The 17,607-nt window shown below is 40.3% G+C and overlaps 1 long non-coding RNA gene across 1 annotated transcript; it reads right to left on the bottom strand.

Moving 5' to 3' along the window:
* Nucleotides 1–278: 278 nt before the first annotated feature.
* On the bottom strand, nt 279–14,301 carry LOC120437640. Its single transcript, XR_005611312.1, has 3 exons — nt 14,054–14,301; nt 797–899; nt 279–344 (listed from the first exon to the last, which is right to left on the bottom strand). It is a non-coding gene; the product is annotated as an uncharacterized LOC120437640 (long non-coding RNA).
* Between the last annotated feature and the right edge of the window lie 3,306 nt (nt 14,302–17,607).

Raw genomic sequence — 17,607 nt, 5'->3', positions numbered from 1 at the left:
ACTTTCCACACAACTCACAGCTGTAAGGTCGAACTCCACTGTGGATGAGTTGGTGTCTTTTTAAGTCTCCAGCCCGGGTAAAAGACTTCCCACACTCATCACAGCTGTAAGGTTTAACTCCCCTGTGGATGAGTTGGTGTTTTTTAAGTGTCAGCCGAGTAAAAGACTTCCCACACTCATCACAGCTGTAAGGTTTAAATCTACTGTGGATGAGTTGGTGTCTTTTAAGTCTCCACCCGGGTAAAATCCTTCCCACACTCATCACAGCTGTATGTTTTCTCTCCCTTTCTTCTGTGAGGTTTGTCGGCCTCCTGAGAGCGCTGACTTCTTGCTCCATGTTGGTCCTGCAGTGACAGAGATACAAACAGAGGCAGTGAGTGAAATGCAGTCGTGGAAAAAACTGTAACTCCCTCCATCAGTGGAATCAAACATGTCAACAAACACATTGTAGGTGTGTTACCATCAGTTTCTGGTGATAGTATCACATTTCAATGATGTGCTACAATGACAGTCGTAATGAAAAATACATATTGAAGAAATATTGATAAGTGGAGAAAATATTTTACTCATAAAAAATTGTGAGTTCAATTTTTGATATTGTTGTTTCAATGTGTGCCGATAAAAAATTATGTTTGTATCTTCTTGTAACATCTGAGTTTTTTGGTTGTGAATTTAGATTCCGTGTATGTGGAGGAGCCCGGGATGGAAAAGATAAAGCTGCTGTTAACATGTTTTTAAAACCCAACCAGCTGAGCACACAGTTTCAATGACAGTGTAACAGTGACATTTTTCTCACCTTTTGTGTTGAAGTCATTGTTTCCTCTGTAGTGGCTGAGCTGAGTCCAAATGGCTGAAATTGTTCCTCTGTTGCTCCACCAGACTCTTCTGCTGTTACTCAGCTGTGACACAAAAAGTATATGCATTTTATCCCTGATAAAAAAAGCAGAGCAAATAAACATGACTAAACTCCTCAGTGACAACAATACCTATAAAACTTCAATGTGGAACCCGAGAAGCAGCTACAACAAGAAAGTCATCAGTTGACACAAGAACCTGAAAGGAAAAAGCCACTGACCCCCGCATATCACTGCCTTTACCCAGTGGATGCTACACTCTGTATATATGGACCTCTATAGATCCACAAGTCCGGCTCACACTCAATGGTAGCAGTATAAACTCAGCCACCTCAGGGCTCGCAAAATTTCAAAATCCCGGTAGCCCTTGGGCAGGGACTCTTCAGTTTTGGTAGATCAAAATAAATTTAAGTAGCCCAAATAAAAAAGGAGCAATTTTTCCTGTTTTGCTTCCGTTACAATATTATACTTTAATGTACAATATTGTAACGGAAACAAAACATTAATCAAAAAATTGTTGAAACACAAATTACAATATTGTATAAAAATTACAATCATCAACTCAAATACTTGGTTGTAATTGAACAGAAATTTCTATGAACTTGTAAGAACTGTACAACAGGAATCAGTCTGGGTCAGATCCTAAATTTGAAATTTCCACTGAAATCACAGGTAAGAGGCAAGTGGCACCAAGATCTAGGCCATTTGCTTTTTGAAGTTGGCAAAGACTGCTAAATTTTGCCAGTGGTAGTTCACTCTTTGCAACATAGTAGGCTGTTCTAAACAGATTTTTCAGGTTGATTTTAGTATGTTATTTGCAGACTGAGCAATAATCAATTTCTTGCATTTCTCATGGGTTCTAATGGGGCCTTTCTTAAAATTACTGGTCCCAGTAACAAAGGCACTTGTCGACTCAGAAATCGAGGGAAACCAACAACACACCGGCAGAACATTATGTTGTTATTTACGGGTGCACATAAGTGGTCGCATATGCGCATTCGCTGTCAAAATAAAAGACGCGCACCAGATAAGAAGTTGCAGCAGCGTTTGCGTCCATATAAAAGGCACTGTTTTTGTCCGCTAGAGTGGGATTTTCACGGCATATTCTGCACCAATTCTCTGTGCGTTCATCATTTGTTTGAAGCCAGCTCACCTCCTGCAACCACTTCTCCTAGAATACGCGCTTCTTTTGTGGTTCGGACTCTATCTGACATTTCTTTGGAGGTGGAGGAACACCAAAGTAATTGCTTAAAGGAGCTTCTTCGACATCTTTAAGAGTTCTAAACAAATGTCTGTCCTCCTCCAGAAAATCTTATGGACGCAAACACGCGCTGCAGCTTCTTATCTTGTGCGCGTCTTTTATTTTGACAGCGAATGCGCACCTGCGGACCACTTATGTGCACCCCTGGTTATTTAGCTTGTCATATTCCAGCCACAGAAATTCTTTTGTCCATGAAACCATAACGCTGCACTTTCTTTTTGCCTTATAGTCTGATTTGTCATAACTTTTCCGTTTTGTGGTAAGCTTTTCTTTGGCTGTCACTTCTTCACCCTGACCGGTCTTATTTGGCTCAGCAGAACTAAAATATATATCCTGCTGCTTTTACACATGCACTCACATAACGCTCAGCGATTCTCTGCACAATCAACCTCTCACATGTTTAAGCTTCCTGCGGGAGATTTCACTTGTCATGTTTGCATAGTTAACTAACGATTGATAAGACGATGTCAGAGGAATTGGTGCGCAAATTATCGTCACTCACCAATCAGTACTGTCGCTCTCTATACACAGTTTGCGCGATTGCAAAGTGAAAGCAAAAAACAAACGCAAATTCAAATGCGATTTCAATATGTCACATATAGGGCTGCTCGATTATGGCAAAAATGATAATCACGATTATTTTCACTGAAATTGAGATCTCGATTATTTGATGATATTTGTTTAACAATAACAATGTATTGAATAATGGCTTTAAAGATTGTCAAAAAATAGTATAAAATAGTGTGCAAATACTGATAACAGTGCAAATGTTTGCAATATAAAAATAAAATGTAAACATCTATGTTTAGTGAACTTTGCCATGTCGCTCTGTGGTGCAGCTACGACACCAAGGTTTACACACTATGTCTACTTGATCCACGTCTGACTCCGCGAACCCATAATGTTTCCACACCACTGAAGGGTTTTCTACCTCTCTTTTCAACCAACGACAGTCACTCTCCTCTCCAAATAACTTCTGCTTAGCTTTCCGAGCTTCCCTCTGTTAGCTCCTCTTAATTGTTGTGCCGCGTGTTCGAAACGCAGAGAGGTGCGCTCGTTTTGCTACACGGAGCAGCGCTAGAGTAGAGCACGAGGGAGGTGCTAATAATCGGCTCAGTCATTTTTAATGATCGTTGAAAGCCCAGATCGTAATTTAGATTAAAATTCGATTAATTGAGCAGCCCTAGTCACATATTGACAGTGGCTCACCGATGCCAGTGACATATTTACCCAGCTACATTTCCGAAAGAATGCAAAAGCATTGACATATTTTTCCTTCCTATGATAGCCCGACGGGCAGGGCAGGGATAGATTCTGGTAGCCCGACTGGAAAAATTGCTAGCCCCGGGACGTTGGGCTAGCGATTTTGTGAGCCCTGCACCTGAAGCACCTCATTAGATTCCACCTACTCCACCCAGACAAGAAAAAAGGGTGGTTGTATGTATATATTTTCAGGAGCAGGAAGATGACAGTGACGTCCTAAGGTCACATGAGCTTGTGGGCCATGCAGACGTAGTCTTTTCTTAATCTTAAGCCTTGACTTTAAAATATATCCTGTTCCACAGTTGACCTTAATCTTACAGAGAATGCGATGAATTTATGGATAATTAAAGTCAGTAATATATCCACAAACACAACAAGAAAGTCAGTTAATGCTATCATTCTACTCTTCATTTGATCAGAAACAGTTATCACAATTTGTACATTTTCTTGTTACAAATATATGTAAGAATTGAGCCAAATTTAGTAATGCCAACAAAATGAAATAATAATATTTGTATCTTATATATGATACATCTATATACACTGTCTTTGAGTGAAGATTTAAGGTGATAGGACATAAATAAATGCAACTTGAATCTTTACTGAAGCTCAGTATTTGACACAGAGTTCAAGTTCAATGCTGTAATAACTAATAATGATTAATATAATAATAACTGTAATATTGGCAGTATAATATTTACATTACCAACATGAGATGACTTTAGTCTCATGAACAACATTAGCTAATGGTCATTTACTAGCTAATCTTAAAACGATTGTTCAGTACAGAAATGAAGCCCAACAATCACGTTTTTACAGTCCTGCGGACTCAGTTTTGATGAAAAATACTTCAGCCTCATCTGACCCTTCTTCTCCAGCTGGGATATCAAAAGAGTCGGTGAAGTCAAGAGAAAGTGAACCTCGGACTTCCGGTGGCGCGTAACACCGCATGGCCGCATAGAGTGACCTCCGGCACCAACCGTGTGTTTCCCCGGACTCGAGAGCTGTATTAGGGCTACATTGCCATTTTTCGACACAAGAATGAGTGGGGATAAATCTAAAAAAGGAGGATACGGACTACGAAACATTTTTGACTGTGAAATGGAGAAAGACGCTGCGGCTAGTGAGGCAAGGCTCGCATCGGGACAAGATGGCGACCGAGGTGAAGGTCTGGGTTGGCTTCGGGATGCTGTAAGTAGCGTACTGGTGGCCGAAATGGCTACATTGCGAACTGAATTGAAAAGTGACTTCAAAGAATTCTGTACGGAATTTCGGGAGGATATAAAGAAGCAAATGGCCGAACTCTCTAAGGAATTGAACCAAAGATTACACGAGATAGCGGATCAGGTAGAGGAGTTGACTGGTCGGCTAAAGCACGTCGAGGACAACATGGCTGACTCGGAACGCTGGGACATTGGTGTTAGGGATACACTTGTGCAGCTGTTGGAAAATCAACGGGCGCTTCAGGAAAAGGTGTCCGATATGGAGGGCCGTGCTAGGCGCAAAAACATCCGGTTCTGGCGTGCGGAAAACTTCGGAGGGCTCGTCTGTGACTACCTTTGTTGAAAATCTGATCAAGGAACACCTAGGCGAAGGTTTCGCCCGGACCGTGCCCTTGGCATTGAGCGCGCACACACGCGTTGGGACCAAAACCACCTCCGAACGCCCCACCACGCTCAATAATAGTGCGCTTCCTCCGGTTCTCCGTTAAAGAAGAGGTTCTCCGCACGGCATGGAATAAAGGGGTACATATCCAAAACAAACGGGTGTATTTCGATCATGACTACTCCCTGGAAGTGCAGAAAAGGAGACGGGAATATATCCCAGTTAAGAAGGCTCTGAAGGACAGCGGGATACGCTTCCAGACACCACTCAGTAAGATGCGAGTGTTTTATGCGTCAGGCAATGTCCTATATAATACCGCGACCCAAGCTGCTGAGGATTTAAGAAAGCGGGGAATAGCCGTGGGTAAGATCACCTTGCGGAACCAAACCAACAGGATGACAGAGGACACGATAAGGCAGCTACTTCCTTGGGAAACGCAGACAGCACACTGCGGGGCGGCTTCCAACAGCACGTTCGGGAAAACTCCAAGCATTCGGAGGGAGCAAGAAAAAGTGCCAGCAGGCGAGTGAGTAGCTGATGGCGGGACAACGGTGAGATAGCTGGCGGTAGAGTTTTGATAATCTACCCGCGGGAACACTGACTTTCGTATCCTTCAGAATTCATATTTCTTTAGGTTGGTGCCTATGGACATGGTTAGAGAACCACCAAGTTATTTCTAGTAGCGATAAGAAACTGTTTTTGCTTATTCTTTGCCCCTTTTTTTGTTTTTTTTGTCGGTCACTCCCCTCTTGTCGGATGAGGGGCCCCACCTTGTGGCCAGTCCCCTCAATGTCAAAGGACACTCTTATATCCTTTGTATTGGAAGCTCTTGTTAATGTTTGGTGTGTTTGCTGTTCAGTGAGTTCTGGTTGTGATGTTCTGAGGTCTGGGTTGATTATGTTGTATTCCACATATCCACTTGATGGCTTATAATTTCTATAAAATGCTGTCACTAAATGTAAATGGCCTGAATAGCCCTATTAAAAGAAGCAAATTAATTGCCAAATTGAAAAAGGAGTCAGTAGATATAGCATATTGGCAAGAAACTCATTTAGACAATGCAGAACATGAGAAATTAAAAAAGATGGGTTTCAGACATACATTCTATTCATCGTATAGGGCCGGGAAAAAACGAGGAGTAGCTATCCTTATTTCAAATAAAATAAAATTTGAACATATATCTAATATAAGTGATAAGGAAGGTAGGTTTGTTTTAGTAAAAGGCAGAATAGAGAATGAGGCGGTCACACTATTAAATGTCTATGCACCCCCAGGAAGCAACGCAAGCCTCTTTAAGAAGATATTTGATTTGATCTCTAAGGAAACCGTGGGAACTCTTATTTGTGCAGGAGATTTTAATTTACTGTTAAACCCCCGATTAGACTCAAATAATAGGGACAGGAGAAGCACGTCTGGAGAGAAACGAGTTAAAGGAATGTTAGCGGAATTAGGACTTATTGATGTATGGCGATCTATCCATGGGTCAGCGTCAGGGTTTACTTTTTACTCTGCTCGACACTTAGTGTATTCAAGGATAGATTACTGTTCTATGTTTAATAGGGATTTACACAGGATAAAAGATTGCAGAATAGGTCCAAGAGATTTCTCTGACCACAGTGGAATTTATATAACATTACATTTGGATGGGAAACGGAAGACAACTTTGTGGAGACTAAATACCGGTATGTTAAATGACCCCGCTTTTGTGAAACAAATGACAGCCGATCTTAACTTGTACCTGCAGGACAATGATAATGGAGAGACAAATCACAGTATTGTGTGGGATGCAGCCAAAGCTGTCCTCAGAGGAAAAATAATTGCGTGGTCAACCATGCTTAAAAAGAAAAAGTCACAAGAACTGTTACAACTGCAGGATAGATTAAAGGCCTTGGAACAGTCAGGTCTGAAGGATAAAAATACCACAGTAACCCACCAGATCAGACAGATTAAGCAGGAGATAGATAAGATATTGGGCGAAGAAGTAGAGAAAAACATAAGATTTATGAAACAGAGATATTATGAGGCGGGGCCTAAGGCTGCGAAGCAGTTAGCATGGCGGATTAGAAAACAGCAAGCTGAAAATAATATTTATAAGATTAGAGATCCAGTTGGTAACAAAGTTGTAACTGACCTGGATAAAATTCAAAAAGCGTTTGAAATGTATTACAAATCGTTATATAGTCAATCTACCCAGGGTGATGTAAATAAGATAACTGACTTTTTGAATTCTTTAGACCTGCCTACAATTGGTCGAGAAGCAAATAGTAAGTTAACGTCCTTAATATCTCGGGAAGAAATAATTAAAGCTATTTCCAGCCTTAAATCCAATAAGTCACCAGGGACCGACGGGCTCCCTGCCGAATGGTACATAACCATGAGGGAAAGCCTTCTTCCCATGTTGGAAACTAGTTTCAACTATATTTTGAAAGGAGGTCTGGTACCTCCCTCCTGGAAGGAGGCCTTCATATCTGTTTTGCCAAAGGGGGGACAGGATAGACTAAACTGCAAATCTTATAGGCCGATAAGTGTCCTGAACTCAGATTATAAACTATATACAACTATTTTGGTGCGAAGAATGGATGCTGTAATGCCTTCTTTGATTGATGAAGACCAAACGGGTTTCTTGAAAAATAGACAAACCCACGATAATATTAGGCGAGCTTTACACATCATTGAACACATTAATAATAAGAAAAATAGCTCAATTATTCTTAGCTTAGATGCTGAAAAAGCTTATGATTCAGTGAATTGGGACTTCCTCTTCCTAGTGATGAAAAGATTTGGTTTCTGTAGCGAATTTATAAAATGTTTCCAAGCTCTTTATTCTCTCCCTACTGCCAGAATAAAAATTAACGGTAGCCTCTCCGATACTATTTTTTTAGAACGAGGATGTAGACAGGGGTGTCCAGCAAGCCCTTACCTCTTCAACTTGTTTATCGAACCTCTAGCCCAGGCTATACGTCAGGAAACATCGTTGAAAGGGATTGTAATAGGAGGGGACGAGTACAAGGTGTGTTTATACGCAGATGATGTCTTGGTAACAATCACGGATCCCAGCTCAGGTATACCAGTATTAATGGGGATGTTGGAAACATATGGCCTGTATTCAGGGTATGTTCTTAATGTCAAAAAAACTCAAGTTCTGACGTTTAATTTTTCTCCAGACCAGACACTATTGTCAAAATTCAAGTTTAATTGGGAGGCAACTGCTATCAAATATTTAGGAGTGTTTCTGCCTAAAGATCTAACACAACTGTATGATATTAATTACAGTCGTATTAATAGAGAAATATATAGCGATCTCAACATTTGGGCCTTGCTCCCTCTCGACCTTGGCAACAGGATACAGATAATTAAAATGAGTATTCTTCCCAAACTACTCTATCTTTTCCTTGCTTTACCTATACTTTGCAGTTGCCGAAAGAAAAAGGGGGCTTGGCTCTACCTTCATTAAGGGATTACTACTTATCTGCTCAGCTGAGGTCTTTGGTGTGTTGGTGTAATCCATCTTTTTGTGCGAGGTGGAAGACGATTGAGATGTCTCTTTCGGACATGCCAATTCAGTCTAGACTTGGTCACGCAGCTTCTGAATTGGACAGTACCTTGATGCCCAGCCAATGGGTCACTTTTACATTAAAAATATGGAGGGGAGTGGTCAAGCAGGCACAACTACAGGAAGAGATAAAACTTCTGAGGTGGCCAGCGTATGACCCTGATTTTTTACCTGCTTCCCACGATAGTAGATTTAAACAATGGGTGTGGCATGGAATTACTGCTGGGTGTTCGGTTATTGTAAAATCTAAAATTATGGCTTTTGATACCCTATGCAAGACTTACGACCTCGAGAAACGAGACTTTTTTCGATACTTGCAAATCCGTGACTATATTGGCAAAAGACTGAAGAGCTGTGTCCGTGGAGACTTCTCGATTGTTAATATTTTCATTGATGCTTATGACTCTGGGAGTAACAGAGCCTTGATAAGTAAACTGTACAAATGTATGACTGAGCTCAAAGGGGACTCAACGATTTACATAAAGCAGAAATGGGAAAAAGAAATGGACATTGAGATTACAGAAGATGGGTGGGCACAGATCTGGGAGACACAGTTTACCACAACTAACTCCAACATGTGGCGGGACTTCTGCTGGAAGAACATTATACGCTTTTTCATAACGCCTAAACAAAAGTCTAAATTCAGTGCTACACCTGCGCTTTGCTGGAGGAATTGTGGGGAAGACATGGCTGACCACGGCCATATATTCTGGTCCTGCCCACTCATACGACCCTTCTGGACGGAAGTTGTAAAGATAATTACAGAGGTGCTGGGATTCCACGTGTCTTGTACATTTACCTCATTGTATCTGGGATATTTTACAGACGATTTAGTTGCAGATGATGTTTATCTTCTGAGAGTTATCTTGGCTTCTGCGAAAAAGGCCATAACAAAACGCTGGCTCTGTAAAGATCCTCCCACTGTAACACTTTTTACCTCTATAGTGGAAGACATCAAATTGATGGAATGTATGACTTTCACTCTGCGACTGCAGGGAGACTTGGGAAGGAGACGATGGAGAAAATGGCTGGACTTTATAGCTTGTGGCAGCACCCTTTAATGCATAGAATTAGTAATGCAGACTTGTTGACGTATGTATGTGTGGATGTGCAGATGTATGTACGGGCATATGTTATCTTCCCATGACCTCATAATGTTTCTGTTTTTTGTTTTTGTTTGTTTTGTTTGTGTTTGTTTGTTTGTTTTATCTTGTTGCATAAAAATGTTCCTAAATAAATAAAAAGTGTCAAAAAAAAAAAGAGAAAGTGAACCTTAACAGCACCTAGCCACACGAGAAGTCCAATCACTTTCTCTCTAAGCTTCTTAGACTCAGAACAAAAGTTGTCCGGCTTTGTGTGTCTGTCAAAACACTTTTTACAAATCCTGCTGGAATAGGTCTGGTTACAGCCGCAGTCAAAGCACGATGGAAATAATTGAACAAGCAAGCAAACGTAGCCCTTTGGCACCCTTCGCAGTAGGCTTCCACTACTCTCTCTATAGGGCTTTGGAGTTGATGTCACGCCGCAATGTATTGTGGGAACGCTGCGCCATCTTCCGGGGCAACGAATCAAAACAAACACACTGTGTTATAACGGCGACTACAAGAAAAATGCTTAAAAGTAGCTCAAAAGAGTCAGCGAGTACTAGTCGTTAGTGCTGGGCGATATGACGATATATATCGTGTGGACGATAGAAAAGTGTCTATCGTGCCATTTGTCCTCTATCATTTCTAACCCAAATTTTATAAATTATTACATAAAATATATAATAAACCCTTTACAACCGGTCGGAGCAGGCACACTCCGTTTTCCCTAACTATTTTTAAATCCCTGTAGAACTGGAACCACGTATGGCAGTGCAATATTTTTTTTTGCATGTGAAACCGGAAGAGTTGTACTTACATCTTATGCCATTAGCTTGTCCTAGGTCACGGTTTCCTTCCACATATAGCTTTGCAAAAATTGCATAAGAAGCACTTGCAGCAACAAAAACATAATATTCCAGAAACACGCTTTGCCGATGTTCATAACACTTCCTACGTTGGCATATACGTCACCGCGAATTGTTGCATGTCCGCCATTACCTGCCCGAAACCGGAAGTGACGTTATTTTCGCGAAAGGGCCTTATAAGCCAATGTTGATGTTTTTAAAAGTCATGTTTGACTTTATGCTTTTCTGTATCGTTTCTGGGATGCTTAGAACTCAAATTACACTGTTGGAAATATTATAATGCATCAAAATAAACTATTTATTTTCATTTTTCCTGTAGTATATAAAAATTAGTGTATCTCAAAAATAAAACTATGAAGACACTCAAAATAAATTTCTCGTGGTTGGAAACTTTTGTATTTACAGTTTTGAGGGATACACCTCTTAAATTTTTTTTCACTAAAAATATATGTAAAAATAAAACAAAAGATCATCAATTTTTTGTAGTTTATTGCACTACAAGTTTTCCAATTTATGTAGTTACTATGGACCTAATGCATACATATGCACACATATTATTAAAATTTGGGCTATAACGGTTGTATTGATATATAGAAACTTGAAATGCTCCCACAAATGGCACTACAGCATGTAAAAATATAAAGATAAGCTCGGGCGGACTTGGTTCTATGGTAGGTCTTAAAGGGTTAAATAGCCTGTGGCAAATATATTAGTGTTGTCTTCTCAATATACATGCTCTTAACTTTATGCAAGAGAAAATAAAGTAATAAAAAAATGATATTTTTCGCAAAGAAACTCCATCTTGTGGTTTTGCGAGCTGGTCCTGCTGTACGTGCACCCAGATTTGCGACATACTTTACAGTAACTCAAAACAAAGACTGCACCCTCGGCACTTGCTTTTTATAGACTGCGTACTTTCTAGATGACCACAGGTCAGATGGTATATCGTGATATATATCGTTATCATGATATAAAATAATTCATATCGAAGAATGAAAAATAACATGTATGTGCTAACTTTCTAAACACTTTGTTACATTTATGATAAAGTAGATAAAACATATTTGTGTTGGCTCATTAGTTTTTGTCTTTAAATTAACTTTGTCTGTGTGCGTTTCAGGTACTGCACTCTCAACGACTGAATGAACCAGCATTGCAGCCATAGGTCACTGTGAGCATCACAGGGAAGATTGAAGCTGCCCACTGCACTTGGATGGTCGGTCGCGGAGACCTGCAGCCATGTCGCTGCTCTTCTGTCTAATGTAGAAGCAACAGTGCGGATCTGTGGCACAAGGACTGTTACAGATGAACCTGCATACTGGGTTTTGCTGGGTAGTATGACCAAGTTACAGCCAGAGGTTGGCCATAAGATAGACCTCTCCTCTCCAGCTGCCCAAAAAAAGGCTCTTGATCAAAACATAAACAGACCATTATTGATCTAATACCGAAGCCGTACCAGTGGTTCTCACCACACCGCAGTCAAGCACAACAGTAATCTCTAACGCTGACGATCTAAAGCCCTCTTCCTCGGCCAGGCGGTGACTACACGAAGCGATCTTCACGGGTGGGCAAACCGATCTGGTCGATATGTCCCATAGGCCGTTAAGGCGCTACCGGCAGAGGATGACAGCAATGTCAGTGTTAGCACGCTGAACGCTATGCTGGAACAGCAACGGGAGTTTACAAAGATCTGATTCACCAACAGCAAGTTAACTTTAAGACATTTGTCCAATTAATCATGGATGGAACTAACAAACGGTTGGACAGCATTCTAAGGGATGTACAGGATGTTAAATCCAGCCTGCAATTCACGGATGGGGTTGTCACCGAGCTGCAAACTGAAGAAAGGTGCATTAAAAGCAAACTAAAAGAGTTTGAATCGGCGGTCAGCAGCATACGCGAGGAACACAGAGAATTAACAACCAAGATGGATTAATTAGAAAATCAATCGAGAAGGAACAACATTGTGGTGGATGGATTAATAGATGAAAAAGCAGAAACGTGGGAAGGATCAGAGAAGAAAGTCCGACACATGCTGAAGAACAAGCTGGGCCTGGATAGTGACAGCATTCAAATTGAACGCTCACAGAGTCAGTCCATAAAAGCAAAATGGACGAGCCAGGCAGATTGTGGTCAGACTACAAAGATTTAAAGATAAACAATTAATTCTCTCATCTGCCAAAAAACTGAAAGGTACCAATCTTTAAATCAACGAGGATTTTTCAGAGTCCATCAGAAAGAAGAGGAAAGAACTGTTACCACAGCTGAGAGCGGCCAGAGACAGAGGTGATATTGCCATCCTGAAATATGACAAATTAATTGTTAAACCGAGGTCACAGAACGCTGGAATTAATATTTAGACTTCAGCAATGTTGTCATTTGTAGCTGTTTAGATCGATCGGTCTGCAAATGTCTGACCCTGTACTTATTACCGGATTCTCCGGCGAAGATTTTTCAGTAGCTCATGTCAATATTTGTAGCCTTAAATATAAGATTCAGGAAATTCAGTCACTGTTGTCAACAAATAATTTACTGTATCTCTTGAAAAATTACCGCTATTTATACAGCAAAGACTTTAGAATATTTAACAGGAGCAAGTTTCATTTTCCCCTGGTTTTACTACACTGTTCACCCTCACATAGAAGAAGTAATCTGATTGGCATGGTGGTATGTTTGAAGCAGGTCCCTTGTGTAGCGCTGGAACTCAGTCACAATGTGTTTCATCCATTTCATAGGCTGGTTTGCCTGCAATAATGCCAAATAATTAGCAACTGTATGAATAGAAGGTAGTTCTGCAAAATCCCTCAGTAGGATGTTTGTTCTAATTTGCTATGACCACAGAGCGCATCGAAAATAAAACTAAAAGGCTATAAAGAGTGATATGAACATATTTAGAACTTACTGGAATGAAAATGTCTGTAGTACACCAACAGATATTTGGAGATGGAAGAGAACTGGATATCAGCTCGTCTCACAGCTGCTATCCAGGCTAGACGCAGTAACATCCATTACACGAGCTGCCTCGTGTTGCTTCCAGGTTGGGAAAGAATGAAAAGCTAAACCATTTTCAAGCTTATTCTCTTGCCGGTCGGGCGATCGAACCTTGCAGCCGACCACACAGCAAGAACAAACCATAGCTGATGTTATCCATGTGCTTTCGACCCTCTGTAACTTGAGCTTTGCCCCGGAAAATGGCGCATCAGGCCAAAATCCTTTCCACGCCCACCCCTGTGACATCACGCTCCAAAGCCCTTTGGCCCCCTTCTCAGTAAGCTTCCACTACTCTCACCCTGGGGTTGCGCTCCCCCACGCTTGTACCTATGGCTTCATGTCCTGGGGGTGGGGGTTGGTTGTTCTCCTGCCCTGCACCCATCCTTTTGTTCATATTCCAAGACTATTTTTCTTTATGTATTCTTTCCCCCTAGCAACCGCCATATTATGATGTTGCAAGCAATCACAAACTCTACAGTCTGTCTAACTCCAATGTATACCAAGCAATCTATTATTCTCAACAGAGCTAAACTCAACATAAACTGAACCCACATTAAAGTTAGCTCGGTGCTTACCTTTAGATGAGCCCACAAACCGAGAGAAACTCCGTGATGAAGCTGGACGTCTTAAGAAACAGATCAGGGAGCAGAGACCCACGTGGTTCACGCTGATCTCAGCTAGGATTCACGAGACAGTTATGTGCGGATCGATGCAGATATCGATCCCAACGTCTGTAGTGGTATATGTTCCTGTAAGTTCACTACTTTACTCCCGTTTCATGAAAAAGCAGCTCTCTCTGCTCGACTCCTCTCCTGCATACACACTTTGCTCCGCCCCTTTTACCCGGCTCCGCTGTGATTTGTTGCTGTGCGGTCACGTGACTCAGCTGCCCAACGTAACCCCGTGGAGTGTTATTTCAAAAGTAGCGCCAATCTCCTTTTCCTAAACTCTTTTCCTTGGCCTCGATGAAAATGACATCGGGGAGGACAACTGCTAAGAACTCAGGAAAAGAGAGGAGCTGTGCTGAGAAGTGGGACACAGCCTTACACTCGTCTCTCAGTAACAATGTGACACCGGATGTCCGCCTGTTGAAACTACATTGTGCTGAAGATGGACTACAAAACAAACATCTTACTTCGTCACAATGTGTTTTAACCCTGTTGTTTCATGGAGGTCATATAAACGAGAACAGTCTGTTAAAAATATTGCTTCATTATTAAGTTTGAATTTTAAAGAAGAACGAACAGTTAGGGTCAGATTTAACATCTGCAGCAGCTCAAACACGTCTTTTGATGTTAAAGAGCTGCTAGATTTACTGAAGACACTGTCCTAAAACTCTCCAGTCAGTCCTCAAGCTGTGTTTTGAGGTGAGCCCCACTTATTTTTCCTCCATATTACAGTTTATATGAAGCTAAAATTAATTATGCTTCTTATTTTTTAATAGTGCACAAAGCTAACTCTCTTGGCTGAATATGTAAAAATAAAAGTGTTACTGTGTTACATGCCTGAATGTTGCTCATGGTCTGATGGGAAATAATGTTTTCTGTTCTTTAGCACATCAAACAGTCAGCTGTTCACAGCTGCTCTCTTTGGAATGCCAGGACCGCCATAATGAATTAATTAAATACACCAATTAAATAATTAATTAAAATCAGAACTAATTAATAACATAAATATTTTCTACACATGTAATTAATTAAATATTGACAAATTTGATTAATTATTAACATATTTAATGAATGAATGACACGTTTAATTAATTATTGACATATTTAATTAATTAATAACACACTTAAATAATTATTGACAGTTGTAATTCATTATTTAATGATTTATTTATTTAATTCATTTTGGCACTTGTGTCCCCTTCATCTCTCTTCTTGAAATATTTTTATCTCTCAGCCTCACCCGTCAAACTAAGTGGGCGGGGTTAACGCTGCCATACAGCTTCTCTAACATGTGATTGATTGTAAAATAAGTCAAGACAGGTCGATCCTAGGCTGTATCCCAATTCAGGGTCTTCAGCCTTAAAGTACGCAGCCTCAATGGTCCTCAAGGGCCGCGTACTCAAAGACCGCTAAGGCCGGAAGTGCGAGGCTTGTGAAATGGGACGGTCTAGCCTCCGTCGCGCTGCCCAGGTTGCCTAGCAACCATGATAGCTGGAAACGTGTGGTTGACAGAAATGAAGGAGAACATATTTTGTTCGTTTGTTTGTTTCTACATGAGCTTTGTGTGATTTAATAAGTATCTGAGGCGGAGACCACAGGACTGTGAAACATGATTGTAGGCCTTCATTTCTATACTGAACAGTCATTTAAGATTAGCTAGTAAATAACAATTAGTTAATGTTGTTCATGAGACTAAAGTCAGTGTAAATATGATATGGCCAATATTATAGTTATTATATTAATCATTATAAGTTATTACAGCAGTGAGTTTGAACTCTCAAATCAAATCACTTCTATTGTCACATCACATGTGCAGGTACACTGGTACAGCACATGTGAGTGAAATTCATGTGAGTGAACTCTGTGTCAAATACTGAGCTTCAGTAAAGATTCAAGTTGCAGTTATTTATATGTCCTGTGACCTTACATCTTCACTCAAAGACAAGTTTCTTTGACAGTGTATATGTAGATGTATCATATATAAGAGACAAATGTTGTTCCTTCAGTATGTTGGCATTACTAAATTTGGCTAAATGCTTACATATATGTATTGTAGGAGCCATATGAGTTGCTCTTTTTTGACTAAGTGGGTTTGTTTAAATGGACTCACTGTATTAGTGCATGGGTGTGGGGCGTGTCTCATGGGTGTGTTAGATGATAAATGTGGTTGCACTCACCTGTTCACCGCACCTGATGTTGATGAGCAGAAAGGTCGGGCGAGCATGAGGCAAAACCTTCTGTTGACTGCAGCTTGAATGATTTTGATGTATTTTGACTGTAACTTGATGGTTTTTGTATATTTATGCACTAATTGATGCCATAGGCCAAGTTGTTATTTGGTAGTGATGGCCAAATGAAGCTTTCTGAAGCATTGAAGCTTGTATTGTAAAACGGTTCATTACGCAAAGCTTTTCAACACAGTCCTCTCTGGTGACATCTGGTGGCCAAAAATATGAAGAACAGCTTAAATCCACAAAATAAAACCAACTGCTTCATAATGATTGCCCACTCTACAGAGTGGAATTCTGTCTGATATTGGGCCTCCATTGTGTTGCTCTAAACGTGTATTTTTTGTGGTGCCAAAAATGTTGTTTATTTCTTTAATAAATAATTTTGACCAGTAAACCTTCCTTGTTTAAACATGCACCATGGTTTGGTCTTTCTTTGCTTGTGACTTCCTGATGTTGGTAAATACAATAATTGAAAAATACCACGTTACATATAATATACATATAATAATGTACAACACATTATGGAGTATGCTTCTGCTGTGAGGTCCTGCCTCCATGTACTTGTGCAGTTAATCGCTAGACGGGTATTTTTATAAATAAAATTATGGAGATTTTCCTATACATATTTTTGACCTGGGGGTAGACTTGATTGTGAATTGGGAAGGGAAAATGCTTATGAACTTGCAAATTAAAAACATGATGCATTTAAGGTAACTCTTTTCCATTTGTATTTAAAAGAAAATTAGTTCCACTGTGCGATGGCCGAACCTGTTCCTTTTTGTGGAGATAATTTCTCCTGCCTTCAGGAAAATCCCTTCACATGGCACACAAGAGGCTGGAATGCAGAGAAACTGGTAGAGATGCAGTTATACAGTCTACCTGGGCCCCACAAACAAGCTAAAGAGAATAAATAAATTGAATTGCTGCACATTTTGCAGACTAGCAGTTTAAGATTATTTAAAACATAAAATATATCTTTTATAACATTAACTGTAATGAGTCAAATTTAAGTCTTTCTAAAGTTATTAAATGATATTTATATTATAAAAGCAGATTTTTGACATTTTAAGTTTGTCCTGTTGTCAGATAAAATAAACACGCACAAAACAAAAGCAAACAGCCAGAACACTAAGCTGGAAAACTCACCAGAATGACCAAAATCAACTCAAAATACTTCCACACAACAGAAACTCCTCTATTCCTCGCTGGCTCCAAATCTCTCAATAGACA

This window comes from Oreochromis aureus, linkage group 3 (assembly GCF_013358895.1).
Source record: "Oreochromis aureus strain Israel breed Guangdong linkage group 3, ZZ_aureus, whole genome shotgun sequence".
NCBI lineage: Eukaryota > Metazoa > Chordata > Actinopteri > Cichliformes > Cichlidae > Oreochromis > Oreochromis aureus.
This window is presented reverse-complemented; position numbering and strand designations above follow the sequence as displayed.